Source organism: Helicoverpa zea, chromosome 2 (genome assembly GCF_022581195.2).
Source record: "Helicoverpa zea isolate HzStark_Cry1AcR chromosome 2, ilHelZeax1.1, whole genome shotgun sequence".
In the NCBI taxonomy this organism is placed as follows: Eukaryota; Metazoa; Arthropoda; class Insecta; order Lepidoptera; family Noctuidae; genus Helicoverpa; species Helicoverpa zea.
Window position 1 is genome coordinate 2,929,828 of NC_061453.1, and position 15,240 is coordinate 2,945,067.

The window sequence follows — 15,240 nt, forward strand, 5'->3', positions numbered from 1 at the left end:
TCTCTGTCGCAGGTGGTAGCGAATACCGCTTAGGTCTGAACAGTCATATTACCGCATACCCACAGGGTTTTCTCTGCCGTAGACGGTAGCGAATACCGCTTGGGTCTGAATAGGCCTATATTTGAACTAGCAAGTGCATTCATAGCATGTGATAACCTATAATCTTATAAAAAAGTCATGAGCATCGTACTTATTTCTCAGTCATCTGCTCTTTCACGTAAGATAGGTACGTGGTCTTATAATGATTATTATTTTACATATCTACAACCTCCACAGCTTCTAAACTTTCTAAAAGTTTACGTTTCATTTCACTATCCATCGCCAGAAACGGTTCAAAATATGTTTGTATTCTGTCATGATAATGATAGGGGTTGTTTAAGCAGGCATCAATCGGGCCCCCAAGTTTAAGTGAAATTTTAAGGTTATAATTGACACCTAGGCTTTGGTGAAAATGAAATTCTTATTAAGTGTTCCGTAAATGCTCCCTAAATTTAGGTATTCGTTGGTGAAAACGGGCATTAGAGTGCTATCTTTTGCGACGTTTTTGTATTATGCCTGAACTCTGCCTTTTGGGAAATTTCTACGAAATGCTACTTTTCAAATGTGACACGACGTATGAAAGTTTTCATTGTTGACTGTGTGATGTAAGTGGTATTTTCAAGACTGGAGTGTTGTCATATTAAATGGCACAGGAAGACACTGAATAAGTGTGGTTATATAAGAGTGTTGCCATATTAAATGCTGAATAAGTAACAGATGTGATAAATTCTTCTTAAGACCGTCTGCCCGTGCTTTACAGGAAAATTTCTATATAATAAATAAGTCATGTACAATGCTGTAAGTGTAGTGAGTAATCTGTGGTATACATAGTTTAATATTATAAATTTATTTATTTATTTTTGTACATGATTTGATTTGGAGAATTAAATGCTTTAAAAGGAATTATAGTACATATTTACATGACGTAAAAATTAGCTTATTTATACATATATACACACACAGAAACAATTTGGGAAAAAACATTTAATTAATTTTAAATTCCTTACAAATAGAATTACCTACGTCTCTAAAGTTCTAAAACCCATCGTAGAACATCTCAATTATTTGCTCAGCCATGATTTTTCCGCTTCGATTTGTTCAGAACGTTCAGACTCTAGAAAAACTGTTCTATATTTAATGTCTCATTAATTCTGAATAAATAGTGCTGCTTAAGTAAGATTCCTGCGCTATTATTCACGGGCTCTTCTAAGCTGTATTAATTGGTAAAAGCGAAGGAATATTCCTTCTGGTTTTCATTTTATTTTCTGACCTCGGTTGAGTCTTCCCGAAGGTAGGTAGTAAGGCAAGATAGATTTTTCATTTCTGTAACCATTTCAGTTATTGTCTTTTACAGATAGAGATAGACCTGCAAGAATTCCATATAGTAGAAAGTTACCTACATCTGATAAAGTACTTACAACATCATGTGACGAACCTATTTTCATCAAATAACGGAATTTTTTGGCAATTATTTAGCCTAAACACTACTTGATGATACTTATTATTTACAACTAGTGTTACCATTCATTAAATTGACATAACAATGACACGTGTTCTTGTCATAATATACTATTTACTTTGTAATGTAAATCATATTGAAACACACTTGGCAATACGTCGAGTTTCTCCTGGCATACACTCGACGGCACAGAAATGGGGTCAGTTGAAAAAATCCGAACATCTTTGCCCCAAGACTCAAGGGCACTTAACTTTGAGTAGTGCCCAAAAAGCTTTTTGTCGCTTTTGTTAGCGAAAATGATAGAAATATAGGTAAATAAAAATAAAACTTGTTTGTGACAGTGATGTATTTGATCATTGTTCAAGTAAAAAACTGTTAGAAATAGGGTGTGAATTAAAACAAAAATTTTTATACAAATTATAATATTCATAGATACAAATTATAATTAACTATTTGGTAACTGGCCCGAATTTACTGCTCGCTAGTGTAATTGGCTAGAATCTGATCAGCCGTTAACATGTTTACAGTTTACTTATGGGTACATCTGTTCGTACAAGTGGTATCTTTGCCTACAAGTACATGAAAACAACGCAATTTTTTTAGCTTTCGTCTAAATAGGTATGCATTAGTAAAATTATTTATATCTCCATCTTGTTTCTGATTTCATCCACGTGGTAGAACATTTTGTTTTGAACTCATTACGAGACGAATGCCAAGTTTCTTTGTAGTACCGGAATTTAAAGAAAAGGTGAATTTTTCAACACTTTTGACATTTTTGAGTCAGTTGTTGAACTCTTAGAAATAGATTTGGAAACAATAGAACTAGAGCAATCGTAAATAATTGATTTGCTATATGCTTGTAAAGAACTTCGTCATTTTAAAATACTCTTACGAAGTTCATTAATAATGTTACGCACTCTGTAATAATATCATAGAATGGTATACCTACTGATCGGATTAATAAAATTACAAACAAAAAAATATGAATAAAACTAGCTCAGTCAATAAATTGATTCCATATTCAAAACCTAGCGTTTCATTCAGAAAAGTTCAATTGTTGAACATTTTGAAAAGCATTGAGTTGAAAACATGCAAAAATCCTTTTATAGTGAACTTTCAACCGAATAAAACTAAGCTTAATAGCATACAGCGCCTGCCTATTCATAGAAATAGTATAAAAACGATTTACTGAAAAACGCAAATTTAAAATACAAGGTGTTGATTTGCATTTGTGCCATAGTTCAGGAGGAGGACATACAATACGTAAATAATCGATTGGAATTACAGTAGATGGGAAATAACTAATATGCACTGCTTTTTTTTGTCATTGAAATGTCGTGGTATTTCCGAAGTAATCCAATTTTATGAATGAAATTTATGAGTGATCGTTGCGTATGCTTTGTGTTTGCGTTTGTGTGAGGGTGCAGCACGGTTTTAACGCCAGTAACACACGCGCCAAGTTTAAATAAGGCTAGATGACATTTACGGAATTCCGAAAAAAAATTAAAGAAAAAAAATTACGTATCAATTTTTTTATTGATTTGGGTCGAGAATCATTAGCATAATTACCTCCTTGAATATGGCACGGATGCAAATCAACAGCTTGTATAAACAGTGACTGCATTTTCTTAACTAAACTACGGAAGATTTTTTCATTCAAATAAACAAACCTTGAGAAAGAGTAGGATTCTGTTGTGTTTATTGTTTTAACAAAAGATAGTTATTCTAGATTCTTTTGGAGCAAAATTCATAATTTGTTGTCTGCATAAAAATCTTATGTTATTGGTTTGTAAAACGTATTTAATGATGGCGTATTTGAGTTTATAAATGAAGTATGAATAGAACTTATCGATGTCTAGACACGACAAACTATCATCAATCATAAAGTTACACAAAAGTAACTCAATCACTGTGTTTATTCTGTTCAATTGTTTTTGAATTGTCATTTTACATTTTCTTCTTAAAGCTAACTTTTTCAAAAGAGAAGGTTTTTGTCACTTTAGATATATCTATTCATTGCTATCTATACTGCATAGCAGGACTGACAAGGAAAAACTATTATAAAAACCCGCAACATTACTGCAAAACCAACAAATAGAACTAGCATCAATTTTCAACACATTTCCGAAATCAATAAACAGCTAGTTCGTGAAATTGCTGTAATTTCGAGAATATTTCAAGGAATGTTGCCAGATCGCTTAGACACGATATTTGGCACAGTTTTCCTACCAAAGTGGTAATTTACGTTGGTAGATTATTCAGTGATTTATTGTTGCAAAGCTTTCTCTTTTTGTAATAATGAAAGGCCATATTCTGTTAGCATTTTGCCTTGCCAGGAAAGTGGAAAATGTTGGCAAATATATTTGACCTTGAGAGTTGGCTTTCTGTAGTAAAACTTCCAAAGGGGATACATACATTATTTAGGCTTTGATTTTCTAAATTGATTTTGAAGAAGTTATGTTAAGTTTGACTTTCATTAAAGCCGCATTTATATATAAAAAATATGCTGCATAGTACCTACTGCTAAAATAAATACATTATCATAATTCATAACATGACTTTGATATTTTCTCTCTTTGACCGTCTGAAAAGAAACGCCAAAATACAAATACCAAGGTCATTCTGTCCGAGGATTTCGTAATCAAATTATGCAAGAACCCTGTCAGCGATTCAGTAATGGCTTTAGAGAGAAGGAACTTCAAAGAGCATTATGTACAGAACAAATATCGTGACCACAATCCTTGTTAACACTAATTACATTTCGTATAACATCTACATTACAAAGAGGTGCAACCGTACACCGTACATTGTTTGGATCTCACACTACCATGCTATGCTGCTATGCTCCGGCGGAGCGATGCAACTGTATGGCTGGTTTCAGAGCAGCAATGTTATTTTATGTGCACAGTTCGTGTGGTGAATAAACTGAAGTTTAATTACTTACTGGTTCATAGAGAGGTTAATAAGGAACATGGTGGGGTTTAGTCACTAAGAGTCTGCACTCACAGCGGGAGGGGTTATTAGAAGGTTTCCCATAAAAAAAGATTAATCCGCATCCTATGGCAATTATTTCGAGCATCCGTATAAAAAGTAGCCTATAGCCTCCCTCAGTTTTCTTTAATCATTAAATAGACGATACTCAGCTTTCTTAATATATGCAATTTAAAGAGTTTAAATTCACCTGCGCTGCAGGGTCAACACATAAAAAAATGTAAGTGATGTAGCAGATAAAGTCACAATAGAGGTACTTACTAACTTTCACCATTAAAATCACAAGGTTTCAGTATTCCAGTATAGCAGTGTGAGTTACCACTATCCTACTTTACAGTAACGAACAATACCGCCAAATTGCAAGGGTGCAAACTGTGTCCATATATTACACCGAGCGAGTCTTTCGCATACAAATGTACCTACGTAGATTTGCATGACCGTTTTAATACCGCTGTGTGGGCGAACCGCAGATTAAATCCACCGTGTAATCTGGGTTTTATAAGCCCCGTGTTAACAGTTGCTCGTTGAATGAGCTGTTGCAGTATTTGAGTTTTTTATGGCAATGGAAGCACATCAATTTGGCAAATGATGGCGTGATCTGTTGAGTGGCTGTTTTTAGAATTCTGATGCAAATCGTTATGAAGTAGTAGATTATTGCACAATATTTTTAGAATTTTTAGCTTCAGATATAGACTATAAATTGTGTTTTCATAGCACAGAAAAATCGGCTCCATATGTTTAGGTACATAAGTATGTTAATCATGTTTAAATTACTTGAAGTTTTGTCAATTTAACTTCATCACAAGCCTCAAATTATTTTGCTGAAAAAACTTGAACTACATATTTTCAAAACCCTCTATTTTACTAGCCGCACGGGGATGTTAGAAATATTCCAAATATTTGAAAATTTTGCTAGACAGAGTGGTCGAAACTATCCCAAATATTTTTAATAAACCGCTTTGGGTGCAAAGGTTTTATATATTCTCTTTAAGCGTTTTTTTTTTATCTAAACTAATGGAATACCTTGTGAATTTATTTTGTCCTGCGTATGGGCAGATATATAGAGGGACCACTTTGACAAACGTTAAATAAAAATAACCATCTTCTCTTTCCAGTAATTGTTAATAATGTGATGCCAAGATGAAGTCACCGGTCTCACTAGATGATGGATTACATAAGTTTCTTGTGACTTTTTTATATGCAATTATGAATAATTTCATCACTATTTTTGGACAGTCATATTTTCAGTCTAACAATTGTTGATGTTGCTGTACCTGTAATTTTAAGAATGTCTTAAAAGAAATACCCAGAATACTATTTAGGGATATTATGTGGACACTTGTGAACATAATTTATACCTACCACAAACAGTGAATACATGGTTACAAGACAGAGCAACAAAAACTCCAGACTAATCCAGTAATCAGTCTTCTTCAAGGACAGAAGGTCTAGAAGCATTAGAATTGATTGAAGTTAAGCTCTTATCTATTTGGAATTCACGCCAATCTGACCTTCTGACTTATTCGACCTGTTGCTTATTTTGAAGATAAAAAACATGGCGTACCTATATATTTTTGTGATTTAAAATGAAGAAATGATATGTTAGTTTAATAAATGGATCGTTTTAAGTTCTTTTAGGTACTAATTATATGTAATTAAATAAAAAAACGTTTATGTATGTCCTTTACCTTAGGTTTTCGATTTCTGAACAAAACAGTCTTAACTCGGCTGAAACATTTTATCGTAGAATCATAAGAGGCTAACAATCCCGAAGATAGTTCGCAAATGACATCCAAATTCCCCCATTAACTAGAAAGGACAAAGGTCATTTTTATCAGTGTACGTGACACAATTCCTTATGATACTAGAGAAGTACCAGACAATAGGAATTCTCCCATAATTTTTCCTTTAACTAGAATCGTATTTTTCCTTTCATCCGAAAATTTGTAGGTCTTTGAAAATTACTGGGTCCAATTTCTCAATAGGACTCGTTTTAATGCCAAAAAATTCCTTTGCATGATTCGCCTCGATTTTAGCTTTTACAGCATTTAGATTATGCGAATACTTTCAGGGTCATTCCCAATAATTTATCTATCCGGTATTTTGCTTACTGCAGATATGAATATAACTTTTACTACTGGCTACCTCGGACAAAAGATTAGCATTGCAATCCAACGAGGTAATGCTACCAGCCTCTTGGGCAGTCTCCCAGTCGACAGCGATGGGGACGAATTTTTTTATGCTTTTTAGCTTTTTTTTTTTACTAGAATAGTTTTTGATTAAAATGTAAATATTTGTAAATCTTGTAAAGACATATTCTATTGGGCTAATTTCAAAATTATATCTCTAGCAATAGATAGATTATTGGGAAGGGCCGTCAGTCTTCGTCAGATTTTCGATATTCTCAGTCCAATAAGACCTCATTTAAAAATGATTACAATCCATAAAATCTTTATCGCGATATTTTATTGCTGGCTAGATAACTTGGTTTCATGAATAAACAAACAAGTTTCAGCAATGAGAGTTTAATTTTGGTTTGTTTTTGTACAAACTTCGTTTTGTAGGTCGACTTCGTTAAATAACTGAAAGTTTCGTTCTGTTAGCTTTATATTCGACGAAGTTTTGACTGTTTTCACATTTGTGTTGATGGCTTTAAATACATAGAGAAAGATCAGCATAAGTATTTTAGAGATATCTCAAACTCAAACTCAAACTCAAAATTTTTTATTTCAAATAGGCCTATGAAAGCTCTTTCGAAACGTCAAAGTTAGGTGCACGGTTCCAAAGAGTTGGTCTCATGGAGAAGAACCGGCAAGAAACTCCATGGACACTCTTTTTAAAAGAAAATAAACATAATTACAAACATACAGTTTTCTATCTAGTCCTGAGAATGTTATACAATCCAAATTGAGCTAAAAATGTATTAATAAATTATACAAAATAATTTTAGTGCAATCGTTACTCGAAAAATAATTTATACAATTCAAAGTAAAAATATATTGGGTAACCAAGTTATTATATAATGCAATTTGGGGTCTTGCTGGCTTGGGCTTGGCTGGTCTGGGCGGAGGCACTCCCGTGTCCCGGTCGCCGGGGAAGCCACATGTGCAGAGAAAAAGAAAAAACAATATTAATTTAACGCCAGGCATCACTGTCATTAATGTAATCCTGAATTTTATAATACGCCTTTTTAATCAAAATGTTTTTAACTACATTCTTAAACTTTTTATCAGTGAGATCAAGGATACATTTAGGTAGCTTGTTATAAAAACGTACACAATTCCCTAAGAACGACTTATTTGTTTTTGTTAGCCTAAACTTGGGAACCACTAATTTATGTTTGTTACGTGTATTTATCTGGTGAATGTCACTTTTAACTGTGAATTTATGGATGTTTTTGCGAACAAACATAATATTTTCAAAAATATACAAGGAAGGTAAAGTAAGTATATTAATTTCCTTAAAGAATTCTCTAAGAGATTCGCGAGAGCCCATGCCATAGATCGCTCGGATCGCCCTTTTTTGCAAAACAAAAATTGATTGGACATCAGCCGCTGCCCCCCATAGCAAAATGCCATATGACATCACGCAATGGAAATAGGCGAAGTATACAAGCCTGGCCGTAGCTACATCGGTCAGTTGTCTGATTTTTCTGACTGCAAAAGCAGCAGAACCAAGTCGCCCTGATAGGGAGGATATATGGGGACCCCATTGCAATTTACTGTCAATGGTAATGCCCAGAAATACTGTACTGTTAATTAACTCTAATTTGCTCTTATCGAGCATTATATTTGTTTCAACCGCAGTGACGTTAGGCAAACAGAACTTAAGACATTTAGTCTTGGAAGCGTTTAATAATAAATTGTTGGCTGCGAACCATTTGGAGAGAATTTCTAGGCTTTCATTAATGTGACTCAAAATCAAAATCAAAATCAAAAGTCATTTATTCAAAGTAGGCTGAAAATCAGCACTTTTTGAACGTCAAATCTACAAAAAACAGCCCCCAAAACGCCCGCCCTTCACCACTTCCTATGTGTTTTTGCTGGGAAGAAGAAGTGGTGGAACAAACTCCCCAGCAACACAATTCTGTCTGTATGGTTTGAAGAACCGTATACAAAAAAATAAATAAAAATATCACTCAAAATTATACACATAAATTTGTATAAAAAAAAAAACAAGTAAACATGTAATCATGTTAGCTAGTAAAAAAAAAAATGTCGGAAAAAAAAAAGAGAGAACATAATGCCTCCATTCAGTGAAAATAGGTATAGTTTTGTTTTTGTTTTTATATATATATATATATATAAACACGTCGTGTTTCACATGTCGCTATATATCGCATATATATATATATATTGACTTGATTTTAATTTATTAAGTGAATTGAAGATTCCCGATTCAAATATACTGAAATCTCCCTGAGGGGGGCGGTAAACGCAGATTATAATATAACGCTCAAGTTCCACACAGGACAACTCTATAGTGCGCTCGATAGAAAGTTTAACTATATCCGGGCGTTGTTTACATTTTAAATTATTTGAAACTAGAATCAAGGAACCGCCTCGAATAGCCTTACTTCTTACAAACGCACTTTGTATTGTGTAATAGTTATCATTAATAAACAGTAATTCATGCTCTTTTAACCAATGTTCGGTTAAACACAAAACATGAACATTATGGGTCTCCATAAATAAACTTAACTCTAACTCCTTGCCAGATAAGCCCTGCATGTTTTGATGTACAACATTCAAAACATTTGACTCACCTGTTGTCGTGACATTGGGGTTCTTACGTATTATATTTATTTAGGGTTTGGCCTTGGAATATTAGTTTGTTATTTTTTCTTTCTTGAAGAGAAGAAGAGAAAAAACTCCGCAAACTATCTTCATAATCATATCCTTTATTTACTTTCCACAAGTTTTTGTCTTCCTATACCCTTATGTTTTCAATTGCAAAATTAAATATTCTGCTTTATTTTAAATTCAACATATCCTTAGTTAAAGTGTTATCTAACTTAGACAACATTTAATGACATTATGAAACCTTATTGTATCATCGTTTTATCCATCCATGATTAGTACAGAATCTGCTGCAATGAATCGATTTTTTATCATTACTCGAAGCTCTAGATTATTCATTTTGCTATCTTCAGTAACATCGATCATCTACTAATCTCCGTTTAATTTAGTTGATTAATGAGAACAACCATTATGCTAATTACAGTTTAAGTTAAACAAGCTGTTTCGATGCAATATGTATTAAGTTTTCTATTAAGGGCTGCAAGATTCTCGTTTGACTTTCCAAGTTGAATTTTACATAAATTTGCCGGTCTGAAGTTGCTCAATCGACAAAATGAATGAAGAAAAAAACACTAGTACACATGCGTGAGACATCAAATCACTTACTTCAGAAAGGCTATTTGTTGTTATTTGTTGGCTTGTTATTTGAAGAAAGCTGTATTTTTTTGTTGTAAATTTTGAGTAACGTGAAGTGTGATACGGAGCGACAGAGTTCTTTACCAAGAACTGTCCTAACCGCGGCCCTGTTTCGCAAAAGATTAAAGGACGTAGGGTAAAATTGGATTTACTCATTAAGAGGCTGGCGTTGTCCCTCCACTTAAAGATACCTTAAGTAGTAAAGGAGACAATTTTCCATACTTTACGAACACTGAGTACATAGAATGAAGTTTTAAAAAACTGAACTCGTTTTTATTCTAAAACCAAACTTAAAGTGTGCTTCAAGAAAGTTGAAAGCCTCAATCGATCTTGAAATTTCAACTTTAAGCCATTGTAATAGAGTTTGAATTTATTCAAAGTAAAGTTATTGGTGAGGAAGAGAATTTTTGAAGCACACTTATCATAACCATAAGTTTGCTTGACGGTTTGAAAGGCTCGTTAAAATACGCCAGTTCTTCACTAAAATGTTGGTTGTTCGGGAAATATTTTATTATCATGTTCTGCTTTTCGTTTTACGAGAATTTTAAGTGTTTTATGTAATTAGCAGGTATGGCGATGCGATGCTATGAAAATATTTAATTTTAATGCTCAGTAAGATACTTGACATGAAAAAAGACTCGTGCTATAAAAACGTATGTGGGCTGACTGAAAATGGAAGCTTTAAAAAATAATTGCAATCTATTCGCAGATGGATGGATATTTATATAGGTACATAAGCTTAAAGGCAACTTCGATACATTTTCGCCTAAGCCAGATGTAATATAAATCAACAAAGCCCTTTGTGGCTCTTTTACTCTATTCTTGAAAATATAATAACTATCTATTTTCAAGCGTTATCAAGAAACGAACGCAATTCCACGAACATTCGTCTCGAAGGGTGCTACAAAGTTTAGCTATTCCATCTCAATAACCCTCTTTGAACGCAAACGCCCTTGTTATTGGACTTTATTGTAAGTCTGTCAAACTTCTGAGATTTAGATGCACAGAATTATGGCTGAAAGTACTCGCTTAGTACAAACTTTTAGTCGGCCGATAGTTTGTTTTGAGCTCATAAATCAGTATGAAGATGAATGACACTGCTCCCATTACAAAGATCAGGTATTTGGCCAGTATCAGACCAACTTGAAACTTAAAACAAAATACTGAAAATTTTGATTGAAATCAAGATTTTCTTTAAAAAAATAATTTCCTTTTACCTGGTTAACTGTCGGCCAACTGTTTGGCTGCAGTGTGTGGTACTCTAATACAGTTTTTTACAAGCTACATTAAATATAAGGTTGAATTAAACTTGAATTTGACTTTGTATACAATTTTCCTCGGATTTACAACTTCTTGGAAATATATCCTTTTATTGTTGTCAGCAGTGTGTGTCAAGTGTTAAAAATATTACTGTAACAATGTGGTTTATTTCAGCACAATATGAGACACATTCTTCTTTTTTGAAATAAAATTTAGTACAAAATAATATCAACAAAAGAAAATAGACATGACGTATGAGGCTTAGGTCTCACAAATGCTGACTCCAAATAACACCGTTTCGTTTGTTTACCCGACTTAGAAGCAAAACGTATAAAACAGAAGGAAAGTGGGCAGATATTACATTTTCTTAGGTGTCCATTTTCTTTGACCGGACTCAGCAATCGCCAGAAAGTATTCGTACATTTGTGTCAGACATTTGTGTCAGAAAAACTTTGTATTAAGCCACAAAATGTTCCCCTGTCCAACGCACCTGGGATTACTTTATAAGGCCTTGATTACTTGGAGTGTTAAAACAACCGGAGACGCCATTACCCTTTCCGTCTGCCAAACAAAGTGAATTAGGGTGTCGGACATATTCTTATGTATATTGGTGAGTCAAATTTTTGCCTGTATTTGTCAATTTTCTTCTGTATGTCGTGCATAATGATATCATCGAAAATACATGAGTGAAATGAGGAACTGTTTATAAGTCCTAAAGCAGTCATAATGCTATCACTATTTTGTTGGCAGGATTTTTCGCATATACGTTTGTACTTATGTCAGATCCAGTTAGTAAAATGCTCCAGGCTTGATTAAGATGCCAAGAAAAACCTTCTTTTGGTTTTATTCTAGGTTATTTCACCTTATTTATTGTTTGTGGCTTGGAAAATAAATAAATGGAGCTTGTGCAATTACTTAGGCGAAGAATAGTTCACTTTAGATAATGAATTGTTTGATCGATAAGTTGATGACACTTAATTTTAGTGATGCGATCAAAATGTGTTGTTGTTTTTATTTTTAGTTCTTGATATCAAAATGACTGCCACTATTATGGCTAAAATTGAGCTAACATCGATATTTACGTATCAGAATACTTGCTTATTTTTTGTCTACATTTTTGGTAGAAGAAGAAAAGTGGATGGTGGGTGTTTTCGGAGACTGTCTCAGGTTATTCTGACGAAAAGTGCTGATTTTCAGCCTACTTTGAATAAATGCGTTTTGATTTCCGATTATGATAATACCAAATGTTTACTCTTTGTTTCTTATTGTATATTTCTTTGGACAATAATATTCCTAACAAGTAAAATTATTTCCAAACTTTCTATGCACCTATTTCTTCATTGCACTAAACTATTGATAGCCCAAACTAGTTCATACTACACGCGAACTAAAATTAATGACCAGTACATTATTTACCTTACCATAATAACAGCTACTGGCAATGTTACTACACCACTGACAGTAAATAACTGCAGCTGGCGAGCTAATAGATAATGAGCGTGAACATATTTATATTTAGATTTATCACTAGTAAATGCACGTGGTTACGCCTACATTATTTTCGACACTCATTTTTTTCTCGAGTCACATGAGTACCTACCAACTGTATTATAAAAATAACTTAAGTCATTCTTGCATCAACTCTGCGGTCATCGCCATCTTTGTATGTCTGTGGCACTTTTGCACCGAAGCTACTGAATCCATTGAAATTGCTACACGTAAAGTCTTGATCTTGAGATAGATTTATTGAGATAATATAGGCTCCTTTTTTTTGTATGTGTAGGTATGTGTAGGTTTTATACACTTACCTGTACATATACAAACCGTTTCCCCACGGTGTCACCTGCGACCCAGGGGAACTTAGTCCCGTACCTGGATAAAATATAGACTATGTTCTCCGGGGATAATGTAGCTTCCGAACAGTGAAAGAATTTTTAAAATCGGTAGGTATGTAGTTTCTAATATTAGTGTAGCTTACATTCTATTGCTAAATAGGAGTTTAAGTGAAAGACATTATTAGGGGTTCTTAAAATAGCAAATATTGACAGGAAACTACAACCTTGCAGTAGGTACGACGGAATAGCAACCTCGTCAGAGGCTTTCCAACTTTTAGTCCAAATCGGTATTTCGTGAATACTTGTCCTTTCATAAAAGTCGAGAAAACCGTCGGTAAACCCCATTAACACTTTCCTGGAATCGTTTCAGTGTTACAGTTTGTATGCCCTTTATTTTCCTCCTAGTGAGTCATTCATAAAACTCAAAAGGGGTTAAGGTATAAATAACTTCTAAAGGAAAAGTCTTAATCGCCTTATATCTTGATTAATCTTAAGATAGTCTGGCTGTGAAAAGAATGTTGAAAGCGAACGGAAAAAAAATGCTCATTTCTTTTTTTTCTTGATTAATATTAATGATGGTCAGTTATTTCTGTGACTTTTTAATTTTATGAAGGTTAAGATGCTATTTAGTTTATATCTTTTGAACATCTTTGGCAGTCGTTACGGGTAGCCAGAAGCCAGTTTTATCTAGGTAACCGGGTAACTGAGTTGAGGAAGTCAGATAGGCAGTCGCTCCTTGTAAAACTCTGGTACTCAGCTGCATCCGGTAAAACTGAAAGCCGACCCCAAAATAGTTGTGAAAAAGCTAGGCAGATGATGAATTTTAGATATTGGAAATATACTTAGTTAACTTAAAGTGCCGTGTGATATAAAACCTGAAATTCCAGAATAATATTCGGACCAAATTTCCAAATCCATATTTTCATATGAAAAAGGTACGTAACAATAAGGTCTAACACCGCTGGCTTCAGAGATTACAAATTTGAAAAGGTGGACTTTGAGAACCTTATGGTAGGGAAGCTAAATTGTTACAAAGGTTTATCCGAATTTCCCTCGGGATCCGGGGAAACTCGGGGCATTCACGCGAAGTAAGTTACCTACTATTAAAAAAATATATAGAGTATGTTACATAGAACTTATAGTTGTACCTAACGTCGGCATTTTGGGTTATAAGTAGAAAAAATATGTACCTATTATATTTTTTGTAATAAAAAAAACTGATTTATTTTTTTATTATACATATATTTTGTAAGATAATTTTCTTGTCTATGATTTCCAATATTATGATTATGATATATTATTTATTGAAAAAATAATGTTATTTTCTATTGAAGCAAATTGACTTCATAATGATACCTTTAGATATTGATACAATATTTTTAAACAAGATAAAAAGAATTCCTTTTAAAACTATATTATCTTTCAGATCGACGCAACTTGCGGGGGCGATATTATTACCGAGAAAAATCCAATATAGCGTAATGTAGCCTTTATAGAGATGCGCTTTATTCTTTGTATGAAGCTATAAAATGGAGAACTCATTATACCAATCCTTTAGTTAGAATATTACGCTAAAGAGGAGACCAGTTTTTATAATATTCTCAGTTTTTCTTTCGTATTATCTCAAAGCTGGGAAATGAGAAATGTTAAATAGCCGCCGATTATTTAACACCTAGATAAAAATGTTGTTCAGGCTGAACAAATCTAAATTAGTCTGGGTACCTGTTTATTTAAATCGATTCTATAGTTTTGGAGCCAGACAGACTTACTTTGTCATTAATAACACTATACCTACCTCTGGAATTGACAATGACAATAATTTCAGCTCCACCTAAGTATATGTAGTATTATAATAGTTATGTTACTTGTTTTGTATGTAGTACTACGTTTGTACATACACAAGTATGAATTCTAAGACATCTATTTATAGAAACGTCTCAATAAAATATATTTCAACACATTACCTAAATAATGGGAGCCCAATTTCCTTTCGCTGATCACGAAGAATGGGAGCCAAGCTAATTAGCTTTGAAGCACCTTAATTAAGGGTTTCATAACAAGAATTAACTCCAATGATTGATTGGCCTCTGAAATGGGCAACAGTTAAGGTATTTTACAAGGAGGAAGGAAAGATAGCGGAGATGCTATAAGGGAGGCAGGTCAGGCGCCTTCTTGTAGCATTCTTGCTAGAACTAATGAGACTGGGGTTCATTGTCAAATC

The 15,240-nt window shown here is 33.6% G+C and overlaps 1 protein-coding gene across 1 annotated transcript in view; it reads left to right on the forward strand.

Annotated features, from left to right (window-relative positions):
- LOC124637653 (beta-arrestin-1-like) overlaps positions 1-15,240 on the forward strand; it is a 109,608-nt gene that overhangs the window by 25,769 nt on the left and 68,599 nt on the right. The gene's annotated exons all lie outside the window — the stretch shown is intronic.